The sequence below is a fragment of the Rhinoderma darwinii genome, chromosome 1 (assembly GCF_050947455.1).
Source record: "Rhinoderma darwinii isolate aRhiDar2 chromosome 1, aRhiDar2.hap1, whole genome shotgun sequence".
Lineage (NCBI taxonomy): Eukaryota > Metazoa > Chordata > Amphibia > Anura > Rhinodermatidae > Rhinoderma > Rhinoderma darwinii.
In genome coordinates, this window is record NC_134687.1 from 392,940,321 (window position 1) to 392,964,188 (window position 23,868).

The 23,868-nt window shown below is 41.8% G+C and overlaps 1 protein-coding gene across 1 annotated transcript in view; it reads right to left on the reverse strand.

Moving 5' to 3' along the window:
* Positions 1 to 23,868, reverse strand: part of FANCC (FA complementation group C) — a 334,367-nt gene that overhangs the window by 297,491 nt on the left and 13,008 nt on the right. The gene's annotated exons all lie outside the window — the stretch shown is intronic.

Below are 23,868 nucleotides of genomic sequence, written 5' to 3' on the forward strand. Positions count from 1 at the left end.
TTGTGGTCGGTAAGGACCGTTACATGGTGCCTAGCCCCCTCCAGGAAGTGGTGCCACTCTTCAAATGCCCATTTAATGGCTAAGAGTTCGCGGTTGCCAATATCATAGTTACTCTCAGTGGGCGAAAACTTCCTGGAGAAGTAGGCACAGGGACGGAGATGGCTGAGGGACCTGGGACAAGACAGCCCCCACTCCCACCTCGGATGCGTCAACCTCCACGATAAATGTCTCCATTTGGTTGGGCTGGACCAGCACCGGGGCCGAGATAAAGCACTTCTTAAGGACCTCAAAAGCCTGGACAGCCTCAGGCCAGTGGAGGAGATCAGCACCTTTGCGAGTGAGGTCCGTAGGAGGCTTAGCGATGACCGAGAAGTTAGCAATAAATCTCCTGTAATAATTAGCGAACCCCAAGAAACACTGTAACGCCTTCAGGGAGGCAGGTTGGATCCATTCCGCCACAGCCTGGACCTTGGCGTGGTCCATGCGGAATTCATGAGGAGTGAGGATTTGACCCAAAAATGGTATCTCTTGCACCCCAAACACACATTTTTCGGTCTTAGCAAACAGTTTGTTTCCCGAAGGACCTGGAGCACCTTCCCGACATGCTCAATGTGGGAGGACAAGTCCTTGGAAAACACAAGTATGTCATCAAGGTACACTACAAGAAATACCCCCAGGTAATCTCTTAAAATCTCATTTATGAAATTCTGGAAGACATTTGGGGCATTACACAACCCAAAGGGCATGACTAGGTATTCGAAATGACCTTCGGGCGTGTTAAACGCAGTCTTCCACTCATCCCCCTCTTTGATGCGGATAAGGTTATACGCCCCCCGTAGATCAAACTTAGAGAACCATTGGGCCCCCTGAACTTGATTAAAGAGATCAGGAATCAAAGGAAGGGGATACTGGTTCCTTACAGTGACCTTATTCAAGTTACGGTAGTCAATGCATGGCCTAAGACCACCATCCTTCTTCCCTACGAAGAAGAAGCCAGCACCTACCGGAGAAGTAGAGGGGCGAATGTAACCCTTGGCCAGGCATTCCTGGATATACTCTCTCATGGCTTCACGTTCGGGACAAGAAAGATTAAATATCCTACCCTTAGGGAGCTTAGCTCCTGGTACCAAATCGATAGCGCAATCGTATTCTCTATGAGGAGGTAACACTTCGGAGGCCTCCTTAGAGAAAACATCAGCGAAGTCCTGAACAAACTCAGGTAGCGTGTTCACCTCCTCAGGGGGAGAAATAGAATTAACAGAAAAACATGACGTCAAGCATTCATTACCCCATTTGGTAAGCTCCCCAGTATTCCAGTCAAACGTGGGATTATGCAACTGCAACCAGGGAAGGGAAGGCCTTAAACCAAATTGGACGATAATCCCTGCATCAACAGTACAGAGCACTGCTCCAAATGCATGGAGCCAACAAGGAGTTCAAAAACAGGGGTATGCTGAGTAAAATAACCATTAGCAAGAGGAGTGGAGTCGATACCCACTACCGGGACAGGTTTAAGCAAATCAATCAAAGGCATAGCAAGAGACATAGCAAATTCCACAGACATGATATTAGCAGAAGACCCTGAATCCACGAAGGCACTGCGGGTAGCAGACCTACCACCAAAAGAGACCTGAAAGGGAAGCAAGATTTTATTACGTTTCATATTTACGGGAAATACCTGTGCGCCCAAGTGACCTCCCCGATGATCACTTAGGCGCGGAAGTTTTCCGGCTGCTTATTCTTACGCCTAGGACAGGTGTTCACTTGATGTTTGTCATCCCCACAATAGAAGCAGAGACCATTCTTCCTGCGGAACTCTCTACGTTGTCGGGGGGACACGGAGGCCCCGAGTTGCATAGGTACCTCCGAGTCTTACGTGGAAGAGCGAAGCAACGGGACCTCGGGAGGCATCATGGGGGAGTCAGAGGGGAAAACACAAAAACGTTCAAGTTGTCGTTCCCTGAGACGTCGGTCAAGTCGTACCGCTAAAGCCATAACCTGGTCTAAGGAGGCAGAACAGGGATAGCTAACTAGCAGATCTTTCAGGGCGTTCGACAGACCCAACCTAAACTGGCACCTTAAGGCAGGGTCATTCCACCGAGAAGCTACGCACCACTTCCTAAAGTCAGAACAATACTCCTCAACAGGTCTCTTACCCTGACGTAAGGTCACCAGCTGACTCTCGGCAAAGGCAGTCCTGTCAGTCTCGTCATAAATGAGTCCGAGAGCAGAAAAGAAAAGATCAACGGAGGAAAGTTCAGGGGCGTCAGGAGCCAAGGAGAAGGCCCATTCTTGGGGCCCTTCCTGGAGCCGGGACATAATTATACCCACCCGCTGGCTCTCAGAGCCTGAGGAGTGGGGCTTTAAGTGAAAGTAGAGCTTACAACTCTCCCGAAAGGAGAGAAAAGTCCTCCGGTCCCCTGAGAACCGGTCAGGCAACTTGAGGTGGGGTTCAAGAGGTGAGGTCAGGGGCACTACCATGGTAGCGTCAGGCTGGTTGACCCTCTGAGCCAGGGCCTGGACCTGTAGGGAGAGACCCTGCATTTGTTGAGCCAGGGCCTCAAGGGGGTCCATAGTAGTGTGAGGGACCAGGGTAGCCTAGGTATATGGGCTTGTGATTATGTAATGACAGGGGGGTAGGGAAACAGACAGTGAGCCCTAATCTACCCACCACTCAGTCCCTGCCTACTTGCAACGACCCGCCCTAGGCGACGGGGTACAACTGGGCGACGGTCCCTACGCTCAGTAGGTGCACGACAGACAAACAGACAAGGGGACACAAGCAAAGGGAAATGGGGCAGTTGCCCACGGCAACACCGTGAGCAACAAGAGAGGTGAACGAGCCGAGTCAAACCAGGAGTGTACGAGGTACCAAACGAAGAAGGAGAGTAGTTAGTAAGCCAGGGTCAGTATGAAGCAAGGACAAATAGCTAGAAGCTGCAGCAAGGCCAGGAAACCACACGAGAAGAATCACAAGCAAAGGAGGAACAGGAAAGGCAGGTACAAATAGACAGAGGGCGGGAGCTAGCTCCGTCTGGCCAGGCTGCGATAGGCTCTCCCACTCCTAAGCCCGCCATCCTGAGTGGTGGAAGATGGAGTCAGTCTCAGAGACATAGAACCAGGTGCAGACTGATTACCCATGGGCGTATACACAGAAGTTTTGCCTGGCAGATCCTTTACAAAAATTGTCATTTATAGCGCATTATGAACGCCGTAAGAAATAAAGGATTTATAACGCCAAAATCACTGTTTTTGGTCACCAAAGCTCTAAATAAAATGTAATAAAAAGTGATCAAAAAGTTGCATGTACCAAAAAATGGCACCAATAAAAACTACAGCTCGTCCTGCCAAAAATAAGCCCTCCCACCGCTCAATTCATGGAAAACTAAAATGGAAAAGCAAAAGATCAGTCCTGCAAAGGTTAATTAATTTCTATTAAAAAAATAAATAATTACCACAAGTGGGGTATTGTCATACTCGGGAGAGATTGCGTTACAAATTTAGGGCGACTTTATCTCCTTTATCCCTTGTGAAAATGAAAAAAATTCAACATTTTAAGTGGACAAAAATCTTTATATTCCTTTGCACGGCCTAAGTCTACTAAATTCTGCAAAAGTCCTGTGTGATATAAATGCTTACTATACCCCTAAAGAAATCCCTTGAGGGGTGTAGTTTCCCAAATGGGGTCACTTTTGGGGTATTTCCACTGTTTTGTTCCCTCCAGGGCGTTGCAATCGCGACATGGCACTAAAAACCAATCCAGCAAAATCTGCGCTCCAAAATCCAAGTGGCGCTCCCTCCCTTCTAAGCGCTGCCGTGGGTCCAAACAGCAGTTTCTTACCACATATGGGGTATTTCCGTAATCGGGAGAAGATACTTTACAAATGTTGGGGTGCATTTTCTTCTTTATTCCTTGGAAATATTAAAAAATTCTCTGTTTTTTCAGAAAAAAAGTCAATTTTCATTTTCACAGACTAACTCCAATAGATATAGCAAAATACCTGTGGGGTCAAAGTGCTTACTATACCCCTACATAAATTCCTTGAGGGGTCTAGTTTCCAAAATGGGGTCACTTTTGAGGAGTTTCCACTGTTTTGGCACCACAAGACCTCTTCAAACCTGACATGGTGCCTATATATAATATAATCTAAAAATAAGCAGGCCCCAAAATCCACTAGGTGCTCCTTTGCTTCTGAGGCCGGTGTTTCGGTCCATTAGGGCAGGAGGGCCACAAGTGGGATATTCCTAAAAACTGCAGGACCTGGGCTATAAATATTAAGTTGTATTTATCTGGTAAAACCTTCTGTGTTACACAATTTTTTTTATTACAAATTAATTTCGGCAAAAAAAAAAAGAGAAATTTGTAAATTTCCCCTCTACTTTGCTTTATTTCCTGTGAAACGCTTAAAGGGTTAAGAAACTTTCTGAATGCTGTTTTGAATACTTTGAGGGGTGCAGTTTTTAAAATGGGGGATTTATTGGGGGATTCTAATATATAAGGCCCTCAAAACCACTTCAGAACTGAACTGGTCCCTGTAAAAATAGCCTTTTGAAATTTTCTTGAAAATGTGAGAAATTGCTGCTAAAGTTCTAAGCCTTGTAATGTCTTAGAAAAATAAAAAGATGTTCAAAAAACTATGCAAATATAAAGTACACAAATGGGAAATGGGAAATAGTGACTATTTTGTGTGGTTTTACTATTTGTTTTACAAGCAGATACATTAAAATTTAGAAAAATGCACATTTTTGCACATTTTCTGTAAATTTTGGTGTTTTTCACGAATAAATATTGAATTTATCGACCAAATTTTTCCACTATCACAAAGTCCAATGTGTCACGAGAAAACAATCTCAGAATCTCTTGGATAGGTAAAAGCATTCCTGAGTTATTACTACATAAAGTGACACGTCAGATTTGAAAAAATCGGCTGTGCCACAAGGCCAAAACAGGCTGCGTCCTAAAGGGGTTAACCCCTTGAGTACCCAGCTCAATTTGGCCTTGAGGACCAGACCCATTTTTTCAAATCTGACATGTGTCACTTTATGTGGTAATAACTCTGGAATGCTTTTACCTATCCAATTGAATCTGAGATTGTTTTCTCGTGACATATTGTACTTTATGTTAGTGAAAAAATTTGGTCGATAAATTCATTGCTTATTTGTGAAAAACACGAAAATTTAGAGAAAATTTGAAGAAATTATGATTTTTCCAATTTTAAATGTATCTGCTTGTAAAACAGATAGTAATACCACACAAAATAGTTACTAATTAACATTTCCCATATGTCTACTTTATGTTTGCATCATTTTTGAACATCCTTTTATTTTTCTAGGACGTTACAAGGCTTAGAACTTTAGCAGCAATTTCTCAAATTTTTAAGAAAATGTCAAAAAGAATTTTTTTTCACGGACGAGTTCAGTTCTGAAGTGGTTTTGAGGGCCCTATATATTAGAAACCCCCATAAAACACCCCATTTTGAAAACTGCACCCCTCAAAGTATCCAAAACAGCATTCAGAAAGTGTTTCAACCCTTTAGGCGTTTTACAGGAATTGAAGGAAAGTAGAGCTTAAATTTCCAATTTTTTTATTTTTTTTTACAAAATTCATATGTAATAAAAAAAAATCTGTACCACAGAAGGTTTTACCTGAGAAACGCAACTCAATATTTATTGCCCAGGTTCTGCAGTTTTTAGAAATATCCCACATGTGGCCCTAGTGTGCTAATGGACTGAAACACAGGCCTCAGAAGCAAAGGAGCACCTAGAGGATTTTAGGGCCTCCTTTTTTCAGAATATATTTTAGGCACCATGTCAGGTTTGAAGAGGTCTTGTGGTGCCAAAACAGTGGAAACCCCCAAAAGTGACCCCATTTTTTAAACTACACCCCTCAGGGAATTTATCTAGGGGTATAGTTAGCATTTTGACCCCACAGGTATTTTGCTATATTTATTGGAGTTAGTCTGTGAAAATGAAAATCTACTTTTTTTCTGGAAAAACTTAAAAATTTCTAATTTTTGCAAGAAATAAAGGAGAAATAGCACCCCAACATTTGTAAAGCAATTTCTCCCGATTACGGAAATACTCCATATGTGGTAATAAACTGCTGTTTGGACCAACAGCAGGGCTCAGAAGGGAAGGAGCGCCATTTGGATTTTGGAGCTCTGATTTTACTGGAATGGATTTCAGTGCCGTGTCACGTTTGCAACGCCCTGGAGGGACCTAAACAGTGGAAACCCCCCAAAAGTGACCCCATTTTGGAAACTATACCCCTCAAGGAATTTTTCTAGTGGTAAATTTTGCATTTTGACCCCACAGGTTTTTTGATGACTTTATTGGAATTAGTCTGTGAAGATGAAAAGAGACTTTTTTTTGGAAAAAAAAACCTGAATTTTCTAATTTTTATATGGAATAAAGGAGAAAAAGCACCTCAACATTTGTAAAGCAATTTCTCCTGAGTATGCAAATACCCCATATGTGGTAATAAACTGCTGTTTGGACCCACGGCAGGGCTCAGAAGGGACGGAGCACCATTTGGATTTTGCAGCTCAGATTTTGCTGAATGGGTTTCTGGGGGCCATGTCGCATTTGCAGAGCCCATGAAGTTCCAGTACAGTAGAAATTCCCCAGGTGTGATCCCAATTTGGAGACTATACCCCTGAAATAATTAAATTAGAGGTGTAGTGAGCATTTTGAGCCCTCAGGTGTTTTATAGATTTTATTAGAATTGGTCCGTGAAAATGAAAAAAAAATGTTTTTTCCAATAACCTGTAGATTTAGCTCATCATTTTTCATTTCCACAAGGAATACAGGAGAAAAGGCACCCCAAAATGTTGTTACACAATTTCTCCTGAGTAGGGAAATACCCCATATGTGGTTGTAAACGGCTATTTGGACATACGGCAAGGGTCTAAACGGAAAAAGCGCAATTTCGTTTTTGGAGTGGAGGTTTTACAAAATTTGTTTTTGTCGCCATGTTGCATTGCGCTGAGGTACCAGTACAGTGAAAACTCCCGAGAAGTGACCCCATTTAGGAAACTACACCCCTCAAGGAATTCATCTAGAAGTGCAGTGAGCATTTTGACCCCCAAAGGTTTTGCAGAAATTAGTGCACAGTGGTTGTTGCATATTGAAAATTGCCATTTTCCACAGATATGCGCTATTTCAGTGCCCAATGTGTTGGGCCCAGCTTGTACCACTGGAGACATACGCCCCATAAATTGTTAAGCGGTTCTCCAGAGTACGGTAATACCCCATATGTGGTCATAAACTGCTGTTTGGGCCCACTGCCAGGCCCAGAAGGAGCGCCATTTGGCTTTTGGAGTGCAGATTTTGCTTGGTAGTAGTTTTGTTTAGTGTTTTACTGGTGTTTCAGTTTATAATGTGGGCGCATATGCAAGCTGGGTGGTGTACATCAGGGTATATGTAAGCTGTGCGGAGTACATCAGGGTATATGTAAGCTGTGCGGAGTACATCTGGGTATATATGTAAGCTGTGCGGAGTACATCTGGGTATATGTAAGCTGTGCGGAGTACATCAGGGTATATGTAAGCTGGGCGGAGTGCAACAGGTCATAATAGGATGATGTAATAATGGGGAGAATGAATAATAAAATTAATTATCCATGGATAGTGACATACGATTTGAACCAATCCTTTATGCACAGGCCGGATTATTGGGTGCAGGAGTCGCACTTCTAAAGGGTGTCTGTGGTATTGTACAAAACATCCGCACTCCAGTATTGCCTAATCTTTAACGTCTTCACTAGCCCCATATGTAGCACAGACCCCAAAATGTCATAGTTTCCGCTGCATTAAAAGGGTCTACCAGTGGGGGCTGCAAATGATGACGTGGGGTTTTAGGTGAAGTACCGCTGCACATATAAATTAGTTTGGGCCGTCGTTTTGCATTATTGCGTTCCAAGAGTCATAACTTTTTATTTTTCCGTTGACGAGCTGTGTGAGTGCTTGATTTTCATGGGACGAGCTGTAGTTTTTATTAGTATCATTTTGGGGTACATGCGATAATTTGATCAGTTTTTATTCCATTTTTTCTGAGGTGAGGAGACCAAAAAACAGAAATTCTTTCACTGTTTTTTTTATAATTTTTTAACGGCGTTCTCTGTGCAGTATAAACAAAATGTTTACTTTATTCTGCGGTTTGATACGATTATGGCAATACCAAATTTATATCGTTTTTATATGTTTTACTACTTTTACAAAATAAAAACACTTTTTTCTAAATAAAATGTTTTAGTGTCACCATGTCCTGAGAGCCATAACTTTTTTATTTTTTTGTCGACGGAGCTGTGTTAGGGCTTGTTTTTTGTGTGACACACTGTAGTTTTTATTGGTACCATGTTTGGATACGCACGACTTCTTTTTGATCACTTTTTATTCCATTTTTTTGGAAACAACGTGACCAAAAAAGGAAATTCTGCCATTGTTTTTTATTGTATTTTTTTTTACGGTGTTCACCGTGCGGGATAAATAATAAGATCTTTTTTTAGGTCAGGCTGCTACGAACGCGGTGATACCTATTATGTCTATTTTTTTTTTTTTCTAATTATAAAGGACTTGATCAGGGAAACAGGGCGATTATTGGTTTTATTACGTAAAACGTTTATTTATCTAAAACTTTTTTTTTTTTTCACTTTTTATTTTACACTTACTAGGAGACTGGAAGATCTGATCTTCTGATCCCCTGTACAATACACTGCACTACTTCTGTATGTACTTGTGTAGTGCAGTGTATTGTAACTGTCACTTTACAACTGACAGTTGAGCCTATTACACCCTGCCTTGGGCAGGACCTAATAGGCTCCCGTACCTTGCGACCAGGAAGCTGTTGCTAGGCTTCCTGGTTGCCGTTGCAACCATCAGAACCCCGCGATTTGCGATAAACCATTTGCACCGGATCCGTTTGTCGGTTTGTCTCCGTTGTGCAAGGGTTCCGTAGCCCTGACGCAAATGTGAATGAAGCCTTAGTCAGAATAGTAAACTGTCTCAGCCACTGGAGGTGTAAAATTAATAGAAACCTCTAGAAGAAAGCAATAATAACTGCCAATAAAAAGAATAGTAGGTATTCAAATATTGCTACGCGCATGTTAAAGTTTTGTATTAAAATCATCTTTTCTGACAAAGTGAAAAAAATAAGTTTAACAAAATAACTGCTTTTTAAACAATGTATAAAAATGGATGAATAAAATGTATTACAGAAGAAAAACGATAAGCAATATTGTACAGGAGAAACAAAAAACATAGTAAAAACATAACAGACCGCCAAATAATTATTTATTTATTTGTACTTTTTTATGTGATGGCTTATCCTAGCTGTTCTCTACCTGCTTATACAATTTATAGCTACATCATAGGCTTCTAAAGTGGGTGCTGAACAGGGATAATGCACATGTAAAAAACCTGCTAACCATCTCCTGCTGTTGCAATAAACATAACATCTTTGTTTTACATGCACAGCTCACTGTAGACTTGCTGGGGCCATGCACAGAGACAGTCCACTGAGAGCCAACCTAATAACTGTACCTAGGCAATAGAACAAATCACAACATGGTATAGGCTGTTCATTATAGCAAGTGATAAATCATAGTTATTGCCATGCTGCAGCACTTACTACTATCAAGCCAGAGATGCTGTTGTTTACTATTGCTATTAACAAGCCACGTTAACCTTAACCCCTTCAGGACTGAGCCTATTTTGGCCTTCAGGACGACGCCGATTTTTCAAATCTGACATGTGTCACTTTATAACTCCGGAATGCTTTTACGTGACATATTGTACTTTATGTTAGTGAAAAAATTTGGTTGATAAACTTAATATTTATTTGTAAAAAACACCAAGATTTGGAAAAAATGTGCAAAAATTTGCATTTTTCTAAATTTAAATGTATCTGCTTGTAAAACAGATAGTAATACCACACAAAATAGTTACTAGTTAACATTTCCCATATGTCTACTTTAGTTTGGCATCGTTTTTTGAACATTCTTTTATTTTTCTAGGACGTTACAAGGCTTATAAGTTTAGCAGCAATTTCTCATATTTTCAAGAAAATTTCAAAAGGCTATTTTTACAAGGACCAGTTCAGTTCTGAAGTGGCTTTGAGGGCCTTATATATTACAAAAGTCCCCATAAATCCCCCCATTTTTAAAACTGCACCCCTCAAAGTATTCAAAACAGCATTCAGAAAGTGTATTAACCCTTTAGGCGTTTCACAGGAATTAAAGCAAAGTAGAGGTGAAAGTTACAAATTTCATTTTTTTTTTTTACAAAATTCATTTGTAATACATTTTTTTCTATACCACAGAAGGTTTTACCCGAGAAATGTAACTTATTATTTATTGCCCAGATTCTGCCGTTTTTAGAAATACCCCACATGTGGCCCTAGTGTCCTAATTTACTGAAATACAGGCCTCAGAAGCAAAGCAGCACCTAGTGGATTTTGGGGCCTCCTTTTTTTTAGAACATATTTTAGGTACCATGTCAGGTTTGAAGAGGTCTTGTGGGGCCAAAGCAATAAAGACCCCCAAAAGTGACCTCATTTTGGAAACTACACCCCTCAGGGAATTTATCTAGGGGTATAGTTAGCATTTTGAACCCACAGTTTTTTTGCTAAATTTATTTGAATTAGTTTGTGAAGATGAAAATCTACTTTTTTTCTGAAAAAACTTAGAAATTTTTAATTTTTTCAAGGAATAAAAGAGAAAAAACACCCCAACATATGTAAAGCAATTTCTCCTGATTATAGCAATACCCCATATGTGGTAATAAACTGCTGTTTGGACCCACAGCAGGACTCAGAAGGGAAGGAGCACCCTTTGGATTTTGAAATTCTGATTTTGCTGGAATCGTTTTCAGTGCCGTGTCGCGTTTGAAATGCACTGGAGGGAACAAAATAGTGGAAACCCCCGGAAAGTGACCCCATTTTGGAAACTACACTCATCAAGGAATTTTTCTAGAGGTAAAGTTAGCATTTTGACCCCACGGTTGTTTTGCTGAATTGATTGGAATTATTCTGTAAAGGTAAAAATCGACTTTTTTTCTGAAAAAAGTAGCCATTTTTAATTTTTACAAGGAAAAAAGGAGAAAAAGCACCCCAACATTTGTAAAACAATTTCTCCCGATTATGGAAATATGCCATATGTGGTAATAAACTGCTGTTTGACCCACAGCAGGGCTTAGATGGGAAGGAGCGCTATTTGGCTTTTGGAGCTCAAATTTAGCTGAAATGGTTTTTGGGTGCCATGTTGCATTTGCAAAGCCCCTGAGAGACCAAAACAGTGGAAACCCCCCTAAAGTGGAAATTACACCACTTAAAGAATCTATCTAGGGATATAGTGGGCATTTAGACCCCACAAGTCTTTTGCAGGATTTATTAGAATTAGGCCGTGAATATGAATATCAACATTTCTTCCACTAAAATGTTGCATTTTTTTCAATTTCACAAAGGATAAAGGGGGAAAAAGCTGCCCAACATTTGTAAAGTACGCACACTGATAAAGTATTCCGTTCCGTAAATTAACAATTTTACTGCCTGAAGATAGAACGATTAAAATTAATTTTATTAAGTTGTTTCATCAAAACCTCCCGGCGCGTGTACGACACTAATGGCGGCCAAGGCATTAGTGTCGTACACGCGCGGGGAGGTTTTGAACAAGCACACAATCGTGCTAGCCGGCTGAATTAACAGTGAAATCAAACACAATACCGAATTGAATCGATAATCCCTGATGATGTGTCACTTATTTATGTGGCACTGAAACGCGTTGGATTGTCTGTCAGTCAGTGAGGTGTGTCAGTAGAATATATCGTGAGGGGTGAGGTGGAGCTTGGTGTTTGCAACTATACTATCACATCAGCACACCTCTCCTTATTACTGACCACCTTATCTGAGCCTGTTTACATTGTTACTTGGGGCTAAGATGGCTCATTTTAATGAAACAACTTAATAAAATTAATTTTAATCGTTCTATCTTCAGGCAGTAAAATTATTCAACATTTGTAAAGCAATTTCTCTCGAGTACGGCAATACCCCACGTGTGGTCATAAATGGTTTTTCATTAGAAAGTAATTAACCCTTTCTGGACTGATCCATTTTTTTCTTTTCCTTTTTAGTTTTTTCCTCCCCGAGTTCCTAGAGCCACAACTTTTTTATTTTTCAGTCAATAGAGCGGAGTGAGGGCTTATTTATTGAGGGACGAGCATTCGTTTTTATTGGTACCATTTTTTGGTACATACAACTTTTTGAGCACTTTTTATTAAATTTTTAGGTAGAGCCAAGGTGACCAAAAAAACAGCGATTTTGCCGTTTTAAATTCTTTATTTTTCACGTGAGACGCTCCATACATCACCCCCCACACTAAGACATGCTATGTTGTGGTGCGCGAAGGGGTTAATGCACAGCGCATGGTGCGGAGTGAAAATTAAAATTTTCCACTCATATGCCATTTTAGTGCACTATATGTTATGCCCAGTTTGTGCCACTGAAGACAAATACCTCATAAAATATTAACCGGGTTCTCTCGGGTATGGCGATGCCATATCTGTGGACGTAAATTGGTGTTTAGGCACGCTGCAGGGCTCAGAAGGGAGGGAGCGCCATTTGGCTTTTGGGGCGCAGATGTAGCTTAGTAGTTGTTCTGTTTGGGGTTTTACTGGTGTTTCAGTTTATAATGTGGGGGTATATGTTATCTGTGCGGGGTACATCAGGGTATAATAAGAGGGTATAATAATGCAGTAAATAAATAATAATCCGCAGATATGTGGCCGGTATCGCACTTATAAATGGCGCCCGATCTTATCTGCTTTTGGACACTCTACACATTTTGCATCGCCATATTCTGGGAGGCAGAACTTTTTTATTTTTTCACCACCGGAGCTGTGTGAGGGTTTATTCGTTGCGGGACAATCTGTAGGTTTTCATTGGTACCATTTTGGGGTACCAGAAATTTTTTTGATCACGTTTTATTCCATTTTTTGGCAAGCAAGGTGACCAAAAACCATTAATTCTGACAATGTTTTTTATTCTTTTTTTTTATGGCTGTCACCCTAGGCTATAAATGACCATTTTACTTTATTCTGCAGGTCGATACGATTACGGCGATACCAGATGTATATAATTTTTTTTATGTTTTGCAGCGTTTGTGCAATAAAATCACTTATTTATAAAATAAATAATTTTTTGTGTCACCATATTTTCAGAGCTATAACTTTTTTATTTTTCAGTCAAAAAAGCGGTGTAAGGGCTTGTTTCTTGCGGGACAGATTGTAGTTTTTATTGGTACCATTTTGGCGTACATGCGACTTTTTGATCACTTTTTATTGTATATTTTGGGAGGGTTGGTAACCAAAAAAATGTGATTTGGGCACTGTTTTTCGTTTATTTTTTTCGCTGTGTTCACCGTGCGGGAAAAATAATATTACAGTTTTATAGTGGGGATCGTTACGAACGCGGCGATACCAAATATGTGTACTTTTTTTAACGTGTTAATTTTTTTCCTATAATAAAAGACTTATTATAGGAAAAAAAGCATTCTTTGTTTATGTAACTTCTAACTTTTATTTTTACACTTTTTAAAAACATTTTTATTATCTTTTTTTTACTTTTATTACTTGTCCCACAAGGGGACACTTAGACTTTCAGCTCTGATCGCTGCTGGAACACATTACACTACACACGTAGTGTAATGTGTTCTAACTGTCATTGTGACGTAACTGTCACACTGACAGGAAGCATCGGAGGACCGGCCGGAGGCTGCTCCTCCGAGGCTTCCGTACATGGCAACCCGGAGGTCATTGTCTGGCCTCTGGTTGCCATGATAAGGATCGCCAGCCCCCGCAAATGCATGTGGGGGGCTGCCGATCCGCTGTAAACCTCTTCGATGTGGTGACCACCGCATCGAAGGGCTTAATTGCCGATTTCAGCGGCGACAGGCCGCTGATCGGCAACGGGGAGAGCAGGGCTGACACCCTGCACAGTTAACCGCCGCTGCGGTGTAGCGCCGCGCGGCGGTTAACTGTTAAAGCGCGGACGTAACTGCACGCCCAGGTGCGCGAAGTTACTGCTCACCTGGATGTGCATTTACGCCAAGGTGCGGGAAGGGGTTAAAGAGGCTCTGTCACTAGATTCTCAAATCCCTATCTCCTACTGCATGTGATCGGCGCTGCAATGTAGATAACACCAACGCTTTGTTTTTTTTAAAAACGTTCATTTTTGGCCAAGTTATGAGCTATTTTATATATATATATATATATGCAAATGAGCTTTGAAATGGACAACTGGGTGTTTTTTTCTCGTTATGTCCAACTGGGCGTGTATTGTGTTTTTAACTTGGCGTGTTTATGTGTATGACGCTGACCAATCAGTGACCAGTCAGCGTCATACACTCCTCAACATCTGCACGCTCCTCTCCTGAAATATTCTGTGCTGCTGTGAACTCTGCTCTTACCATTACGTAGCTCTCAGTCTGTTACCTCTCCTCCACTCTTGTCCTCAATAACACCTTCACATGATTGGCAAGTCACCACCCCGCACAAGATCCTACTGCACGGCTGACAGCCGTCAGCTGTATAGCTAACAGCACGTGTGTGTTGGAAGCGCGCCCTGCTGTGTCTCACTTAGCAGCTGGGTGTGTTCCCCTCATCTAGCTGCTACGTTCTATCCTGACCGCCGGTGAATTCTCCGTGCGGTTTTCGCAGTGCTGCTACCCCGTTTACCTATGGGAGCAGAACGCGGCTCCTGAAATACTCTGTGCTGCCTTAAACTCTGTGGACAGGTCAGGATCCTGTTTTTTTTAAGATCGGTTGTGCTGTGAATATTCGGAGAACGTGATTGGTTTATGTGCAGGGTAATGAACATACAGACAAGCAGTAGAAGACTGACTAAGGGCTGAGCATTTCATTGAATTCATAACTATTTTACTGTTCCGCCGATGCAGTTGTATGAGGGCTTGCAGTTTTTATTGGTACCATTTTGGAGTAGATGCGACTTTTTGATCACTTTTTTATCAAATTTTTTTCAAGTCAGGATTAACAGAAAACAGCAATTTTTCCATTGTTTTTTTTTTTATTTTTTACGGCGTTCACCGTGCGGGTTAAATAATGTAACAGCTTTATAGTCAGGGTCGTTACGGACGCGGCGATACCAAATATGTGTAACTTTTTTGCTTTATTGTGTTTTTTTAATAGTAAAGCATTTTGGAAGGGGAAAAAGTGGGTTTTTCATTTACATTTTTTTTTCTAATTTTTTTAAATTAACTTTATTCAACTTTTTTTTACTTTTTTACTAGTCCCACTAGGGGACTTTACTACGCGATCATCCGATCGCTTTTATAATACACTGCAATACTTTTGTTTAAAACGGACAGGCATCTGCTAGAACATGCCTCCGGCATGACCTAGCAGGCATTCATTACAGGCAGACCTGGGGGCCTTTATTAGGCCCCCGGCTGCCATCGGAGACACAGACACTCGGCGATCTTATCGCCGGGTGTTGTTGGGATGAGAGAGAGCTCCCTCCCTATCTCCAAAACCACTCAGATGCGGTGCACGCTATTGAGCACTGTATCTGAAGGGTTAAACGGGTGAGATCGATACTAATATCGATCTCACCCGGTCGAGCAGGGACGCCCCTAGCCCACAGCTACCTCTGGCAGCTGAGAGCAGGGAGATTTGACAGCTCCCTGCTCTGTTTACTTTATTCTAATGCAGCGCCGTGGAATGGCGGTGCAGTAGAATAAAGCCCACTAATGACCGCCGTGAAAAGGCTAATCGGCGGTCATTAAGGGGTTAAATATATGGACCTGCTGTATGCCAGCAATTTAATCTAGCAAAAGGCATCCATTTTAACGAATTGGACTGCTAAAAATAACTTAAAAGATGTTCTAGTACTATAGTCCAAAGCTGGAGGCAATAGGTAAAAAAATAAACATAGTCTGCTTTGTTTTGTGACTTTTAGGGCTCGTTTACACAAGCGGGTGCGTTTTGCGCATGCAAAAAAGGCGGCATTTTGCGTGCGCAAAAGGTACTTAACAGCTCCGTGTGTCATCCCCGTATGATGCGCGGATGCGTGATTTTCGCGCAGCCGCCATCATTATGACACTCCGTTTGGATGTTTGTAAACGGAAAAGCATGTGGTGCTTTTCTGTTTTCATTCATAGTTTGACAGCTGTTGCGCGAATCACGATCGTCCCACGGAAGTGCTTCCGTGAGGCATGCGTGATTTTCACGCACCTATTGACTTCAATGGGTGCGTGATGCGCAAACAACGCACAAATATAGGACATGTCGTGAGTTTTTCGCAGCGGACTCACGCTGCGCAAAAATCACGAACTGTCTGCACTGCCCCATAGACTAACATAGGTCCGTATAGGACGTATATCACTCTCGTGTAAACCAGCCCTTAGGCTGAGACTATTGACAAACTTTAACAGCACGTGTCATATTTGTATTTTACTGCTTGTCAAAAACGTTTTAAAATTATTTTATTAATGGTATTATAAAAAGGGCACTATGCCAAAGATTCTGAGTACAAGCATAGGCAGCACAGATCAAAAGTCCAGATTGGAGTGTCTGGCATATGGTGATTAAGGGTTAACTCTGCCTCATAAGTTACTGCAACACCGCACAGGAGTAGTGAAATAAACTACTGATCTACTTGCCAGAGCGATAGACAAGTATTGCCTTTATTGAGGTGTTTTAAGATACACTGATAGCAAGTGTGTATCACACCAACACTCCAAAAGAGGCTTATAAACATATAAATCAATGGTCTGTTTTGCCAGTGATATGCAATATTATTTCCAACGCGTTTCTGCGCCCCTGTATATTCAGGGGAGCGTCCTCAGGGGTATAAATCGCTAAGATTATCAAATTCGTATCAATTTCTACCGGTCAGAACATGTGGTGCTGTATTTGTGTTATCCGGCGTGTACTAAACAATGATAGCTGGTTCAGTGCGCGCCAGGGAAACTCAAAAGCCTTATAGGGCTTAGCCCCGCCTCACAGGACGCGTCATCGGAGCCTCGACCAATCGGTGCGTCAAGCGTCACACAGACGCCCACCAGCTGATGAGGCCACATAGTAACCTAGTGTCCAATGGAAAAGATGCATCAAGCATCAACAGGTAACTAGGAGTACTTCAGGCGGCTACATAAAACACAGCTGTGTGTATACAGACAAAGAAAGTGAATGCAATAAGGATATGCCGATTCAGGCAGCATAGGGATGGGTTTGCGATCGCTATAGATATGAATACTATCAAGTTCCAACCCATAATCCCATGGCTGTGCAGAATATAAAATTTAGCTAGATGCATAAAGCAGAATATTATATTAAGCTACATGCATAAAATAGCAAATGGTAAACCGTGGGAGGTACACGATGACAATGGGATAAATAGCCAAATGTGTATATTAACCCCTTAGTGACCACCAATACGCCTTTTCACGTGAGTCACTAAAGGGGCCTTAGGCTAGGCTGACGCCTTTTCACGTGAGCCTAGTCTAAGTCCTGCACGGGTCTCCCATGCAGGCTGGAGCCGGAGCTCAGCTGTCTGATGACAGCTGAGCTCCTGCTCCAATGAAGTTTACTTCGATCGCGGCCGTTTAACCCATTAAATGCCGCCGTCAATAGCGACCGCGGCATTTAACTTTGTTTACAGAGGGAGTGAGTTCCCTCTGTCACCCATCTGCGGCCCGCAAATGCAATCGCGGGTCTCCGATGTAGTGTCATGGCAGCCGGGGGCTTGATAAAAGCCCCCAGGTCTGCCCTAGACATATGCCTGTTAGGACGCGCCGGAGGCACGTCCTAATAGATTGCCTGTCAGATTTACACTGACAGGCAATAATGCTCTGGTATACGAAGTATACCAAAGCATTATAGAAGCGATCTGAAGATCGCACAGTAAAGTCCCCTAGTGGGACTAGTGAAATAAATAATAAATGTGAAATAAAGATTAATAATAAAAATTACAGTAAAAAAATAAATAAAACCATTTTTTTCCATAAAAAGTGGTTTTATTTAGTAAAAGTGTAAAAAATAAATAAAAGTACACATATATGGTATCGCCGCGACCATAATGACTCCATTAATAAAGTTAATATTTAATTTAAACTGCAAGGTGAACACCGTAAAATAAAAACAAATGGCGAAATTGCTAATTTTTTCCATTGCCCCCCAAAAAAGTCATAATAAAAATGAATCAATAAGTGCCATGCACCCCAAAACAGTACCAATCAAAACTACGTCTAGTCCTGCAGAAAACAAGCCCAAAAAAATCACTACATTGATGGAAAAATAAAAAAGTTACGGCTCTTGGAAAGAGACGATGCAAAAACAAATAATTTTAGTTCAAAAGTGTTTTTATTGTACAAAAGTCGTAAAACATAAAAAACCTCTACATATGTGGTATCGCCGTAATCGTACCGACCCATAGAATAAAGGTAAAATGTTATTTACGTCGCACAGTGAACGGCGTCAATTTAAAAACGCATAGAACAATGGCGGAATTTCAGTTTTTTTTTATAATCCCCCCAAAAAAAGTTAATAAAAGTTAATAAAAAAAATTATATGTACCCAAAAATGGTGCTATTAAAAAGTACAACTAATCCCGCAAAAAACAAGTCCTCATACAGCTATGTAGACGAAAAAATAAAAAAGTTATAGCTCTTTGAATGGGACTATAGAAAAACGAATAAAATAGCTTGGTCATTAGGGCCTAAAATGGGCTGGTCACTAAGGGGTTAAAGACAGAGTCCTACAATTATGTAGGGTATTTTGTTTACACGGACCAATTAGGCCCATAGACACTACCAGATGGACGTTATATAAATATGGACGGGAAGGAGAGAGATAGGTCCTCCGACTAAGACACAATATACAAAAACTATGTCAAGTGGGGTATATCGAAGTTGGGTGTTAATGGGGATTACTATCCGGCAATAGGTAGGGTAACAATTTTAAATTTAAATTTTCAAATTTATTAAATTTTTAAACGAATGGGAGAAATTATATCTGTTCATTAAGCCCCAGTGGTTGGATAGTTTGCATCTTAAAAATCCACTGGGCTTCTTTCCGTAAGATTCTCCTATCCCAGTCCCCCCTCTAGGAGATGGTCGAACGTGTTCTATCCCCTGGAATTTGAGAACCTTAGAGTCTCCCAAGTGCTGTTCCCACACGTGTCGAGATACCGTGGTATCTTCTCTCCTAGAGCTATCACAAATGTGGTCCCTCACCCTACGCCTGAATTCCCTTAGTCTATCCAATGTATTGAACCCCACAGGTACATGTGATAAGATAAACCACCCCCTTGGTGAGGCAGTTTATAAAGGTTCTAGTCTCAAAGGTTTCTCCTGTGGTTTTGCTCCTAAATGTTTTGGTATTCCAAATCGAGGTGCATGCTTTGCATCTACCACAACTAAAAGTACCCTTGAGGTTTGATGAGAGCCAAGATGTGATTTTGACAGTATCTAGATGACTATGTACTAGTCTATCTTTGATGTTTCAACCTCTTTTGAAGGTGATCTTGGGCCTCTCGCCAACCAAGTCACCCACATCTGGGTCTGCTTTCAGAATATCCCAGTATGACATGAGTATGTTCCTGATATCTTGATGCGCAGAGTCAAATGTCCCTATGACTCGATGTTGGCCTGATGAAGACACCAGTCCGGTGTCGAAACGCGTAGCCTTGTCATTAAAATATTTGCCGTGATGTCTGTCTAAAGGTCCTTATTTCCCGACCTCAATTGCAGCGCCGTTGGTCCGTTTTTCTGCTTTTTACTTCCTTGTAAGTAACCAAGGTCAGTCTTCTCAATTTTAATATCTAAGAACGTAATATTCCTTTCTTGAATCTCTGATGTAAAATATAGGCCAAGATTATTGATATTAAGGATGGATACAAACACCTTAAACTCCTCAGTGGTTCCTGACCACAAGATGAACACGTCATCACTAAATCTTAGCCACATCAGGATGGAGTTAGTATAGTTGTCCATTTTTTCACTGAACAAAAAACTCCTTCTCCCACCAGCCCAGATATAGGTTAGCATAGGTAGGGGCGCAGGGACTGCCCATCGCAACCCCTCTGAGCTGGTGGAAGATCTTTTGGTCAAAAAGAAAAACATTGTGTTCCAAGACAAACCGAAGTAGCTTCAGTACAAACTGATTGTGTGCCCAACAGTGGGTTCCTCTATTCTGGAGGAAATACTCCACAGCTCCAACCCCTAGGTGTCATATTTGGTTGCACGACAGTCACATGAATGTTGAATGTACTACAAATATTGTGATAAAAGGATAGATGCAATGATCAAAGTTAGTAAATCGGACCGTATGACCATTCTTGATTGTTACCCTACTTTAAAGGGGTTTTACCATCATAGACATTTATGATATATCCACAGGATACGTCATAAATGTCAGATATATGCGGGTCCCACCTCTGGGACCGCCACCTATATCTAGAACGGGGTCCCCTAAACCCCGTTCAACCGCTCTGTGTTTTCTCTGAAGCGTGTGATTTCGAACCATTAATTAAGGAAACAGCGTAACTCGCGGTGCTACGCTGTTTTCATAAGTCCCATAGAACTGAATGGCAGTTACGGAAACAGTGTAGCTCGCATGCTACTCTGCTTCCGTAACGGACATTCCCTACTATGGGAGTTACGGAAACAGCGTTGCTATGCTTTTTTCATAATGCACGGTCGGAAATCACACGCTTTAGCCACAACACAGAGCAGTAGAACAGGGTTTAGGGGTTCCCGTTGTAGATATAGGTGCCGGTCCCAGAGGTGGGACAGGCATCTATCTGACATTTATGACATATTCTGTGGATATATCATAAATGTCTCTGACGGGAAAAACCCTTTAACCAGCCATCATATGTCTAGCAATGCACATTAATAAAATATCGTTTGTTAGACAAAAGCCAGTCGCCATTGCGACTACAAAGTCAGCCCTGGTTGCTAAGAGCTTCCACTTCATGCTGAATGCATGGAGCTGGATTCAATCACTGACAGCATCAAGCTCCATTCTCCCAGCAGACGTGGTCACAGACCACTCCTGTTGGGCAGAAAAATCACACAAACTGTCTTCTTAAGAAGGGATTAGTAGTGGGCCTGCTCTAAGAGTGAAAGCTGGGCCTCCTGTGACTACTGGAGAAGAGAGCGAAAGGCACTTGCTTGGACTACAAGGGGAGTGTGGTTGGGCCTCTTGTGAAAAGTGTGTGCGTGTGACACATGGTAAGGCTGCTGTGACTACTAGGGAAGTGGTAGTGAGCCTGCAGTGACTAATAGGTAAGTGGGAGGTGGGACTGCTGTGGAAGTGGTGAGCAGGGACACAATTATTACCACTAGAGGGGAGAAGACTTTTGTAGATAGGGCTGGGCAATTAATCTGAGGGAAAAAAATCTAAACCGAAATTCAGCGCAGATAACCTACGTCATCTTGCGCATTTCGATTTTGTCCTTTTTTCCTGTTTCAACTGTAACTGCGTGCACTGTATTCAACTGTATCTGCATCCACAGATACAGTTGAATCTTATGGTAGATCAGGGAGCCACCAGTTTCCTGCTCTACTATTCACTGTGTAACACCGACCGCTCATGGCTTTAGCGCAGACAGGCGTGATGACGTCACTGCCTCGCGGTTGAGCACGCATATTTGACTTCTGCCATATACCGGCGTTTCAGGGATCCTATTGGTCCACAGTGTCCTCAATGCCTGCCCTATTTACTTCTTATTTAGCCTCAATGCCTGTGCGTCACGACGAGCGGACAGTGCTCACACCAATTGTATATACACGGATGATGGGGTAAAATATGGGGATGATGAGGGTCCCTGTATATTACCCCATCATCCCTGTATATAGCATCCATTAATCCTCTATATGACCCCCTAAATTTCTGTATATAACCCTGATCATTCCTGCATATAATCCCCCATCATTCTTGCATATTACCCACATCATCCCTGTATACAGGGATGATGGGAGTTATATACAGGGGTGATGGGGGTTATATACAGGGGTGACAGCTGGTATATACAGGGATGATGGGGGTCACATACAGGGATGATGGCTGACTGGTATAAACAGGGATAATGGAGTTTATATACAGGGTGATAGGGGTTATATACAGGAATGATGGGGGTAATATACAGGGACCCCCATTATCCTCACATATACCAGCTTTCCCTGTATATACCAGCCCACCATCAACCCTGTATATAATCCCCATCAACCCTGTATATGACACCCATCATCCGTGTATATACCATTGTGATGGGCACTGTCAGCTCACCGTGGCGCGTGGGCATTGATGCTACACCGGAAGTAAATAGGGCGGGCATTGAAGACAACGTGGACAAATAGGATGCCTGTAACGCTGGTATATGGCAGAAGTCCAGCGGAATCTCAAAATATGCGCCAAGCCACACAGAACGGAGGAGCAGAGAGATCTCTTCCACTCGTCATTGGAACAGGGTTAGGTATGTATTTTATTATTTTTATTAGGCACTACTGGGGGCATTATACTGAATCCTCAGGGCAGCAATAAGGACATTATACTGTGTGGGGGCAGGTATGGGGGCATTATACTATGTGAGGGGGGAGTATCTGGGGTATATTACATACAGTAGTATACAGCAGGCTTAGGGGATCTATGATAATTCAATGGGGTGGCATGCAAAAAGGGATGTGGCCTAAAAATCTTTATTCATCGTAATCGAGGTTACATTTTCAATTAATCGTGATTTTGATATTTGTCATAATCGCCCAGCCCTACTTGTAACTATAAAAGGGAGCTCTAAATATACACACATATGTATATATATATATATATATATATATACACATATATATCAAAATTAAAACATTTTTGTGCAGCAATCATTTCTCAACTGGGTCGTGTGGACCAAGCACAACAGTGTGTGGTTGCTGGATCACAACCTTTGGATCTAGCCCCTAGACATACCTAAGAATTTGTTCTGGCCTGATACATTATAATAATTGACATAACAAAAAATAAAATATCACGCTTCATGGAGTGCATCACTTACGTGTAAATCCCCACGATCACATGCATATGAAACCACATATGAATTAGGGTTGTACGATGCATCGAAACTTCGATACTGTTTTGAAACGGTTCGAGCTCAGTATCGTAACACATGAATGTAGTCAGAGCGGGGCTGCGGCTATGTGATACAGTCGTTGCCCCGCTCCGGAGTCCTGACAAGTGCGCGCACTACAAAACACCCCTATGTTATGTCTTCAGTGCCGCCGCTCATTAGTGCAGCGCCGGCCGCATCACCTCATGCTGACCGCGCGCGCACTTATTGTCAGGAGCGGGGCAATGGCTGTATTACACAGCCACAGCCCCGCTCTAACGGTGGAGATCAGAAAAAAAAACTCTCATTGCCGCCGCTATTCCCCTGAATGCTGCGATCAAAGCGGACTGCAGCATTCAAGGGGTAAATAAGAAGGGGGGATGCTTTTTGGATCGTGTCACGGGGAATCCCTGTGACATGATCAAGCGACATACCATATATTGGCATACAGTCCAGGGTCCATTGAAGGACCCCAGGGCTGTCTGACCATATTTCCTGTTAGGGCATACTGAGGTATGTCCTAACAACTGCCTGTGTACGAACAGTACACAGGCTAATGTACTGCCATATAGATATATGCCAGTACATTAAAGTTTAAAAATAAAAAAGTTAAAAAAAAATAGGTAAAAAAAAACAAAACACATTTCTTTACAATAAACACAGTCTCAATACAGAAAATATACACATATTCGGTATCGTCGTGAACGTAATAACACATTTATAACGTCATTCATGTTTACGCTGTTATAAAATAAAAAA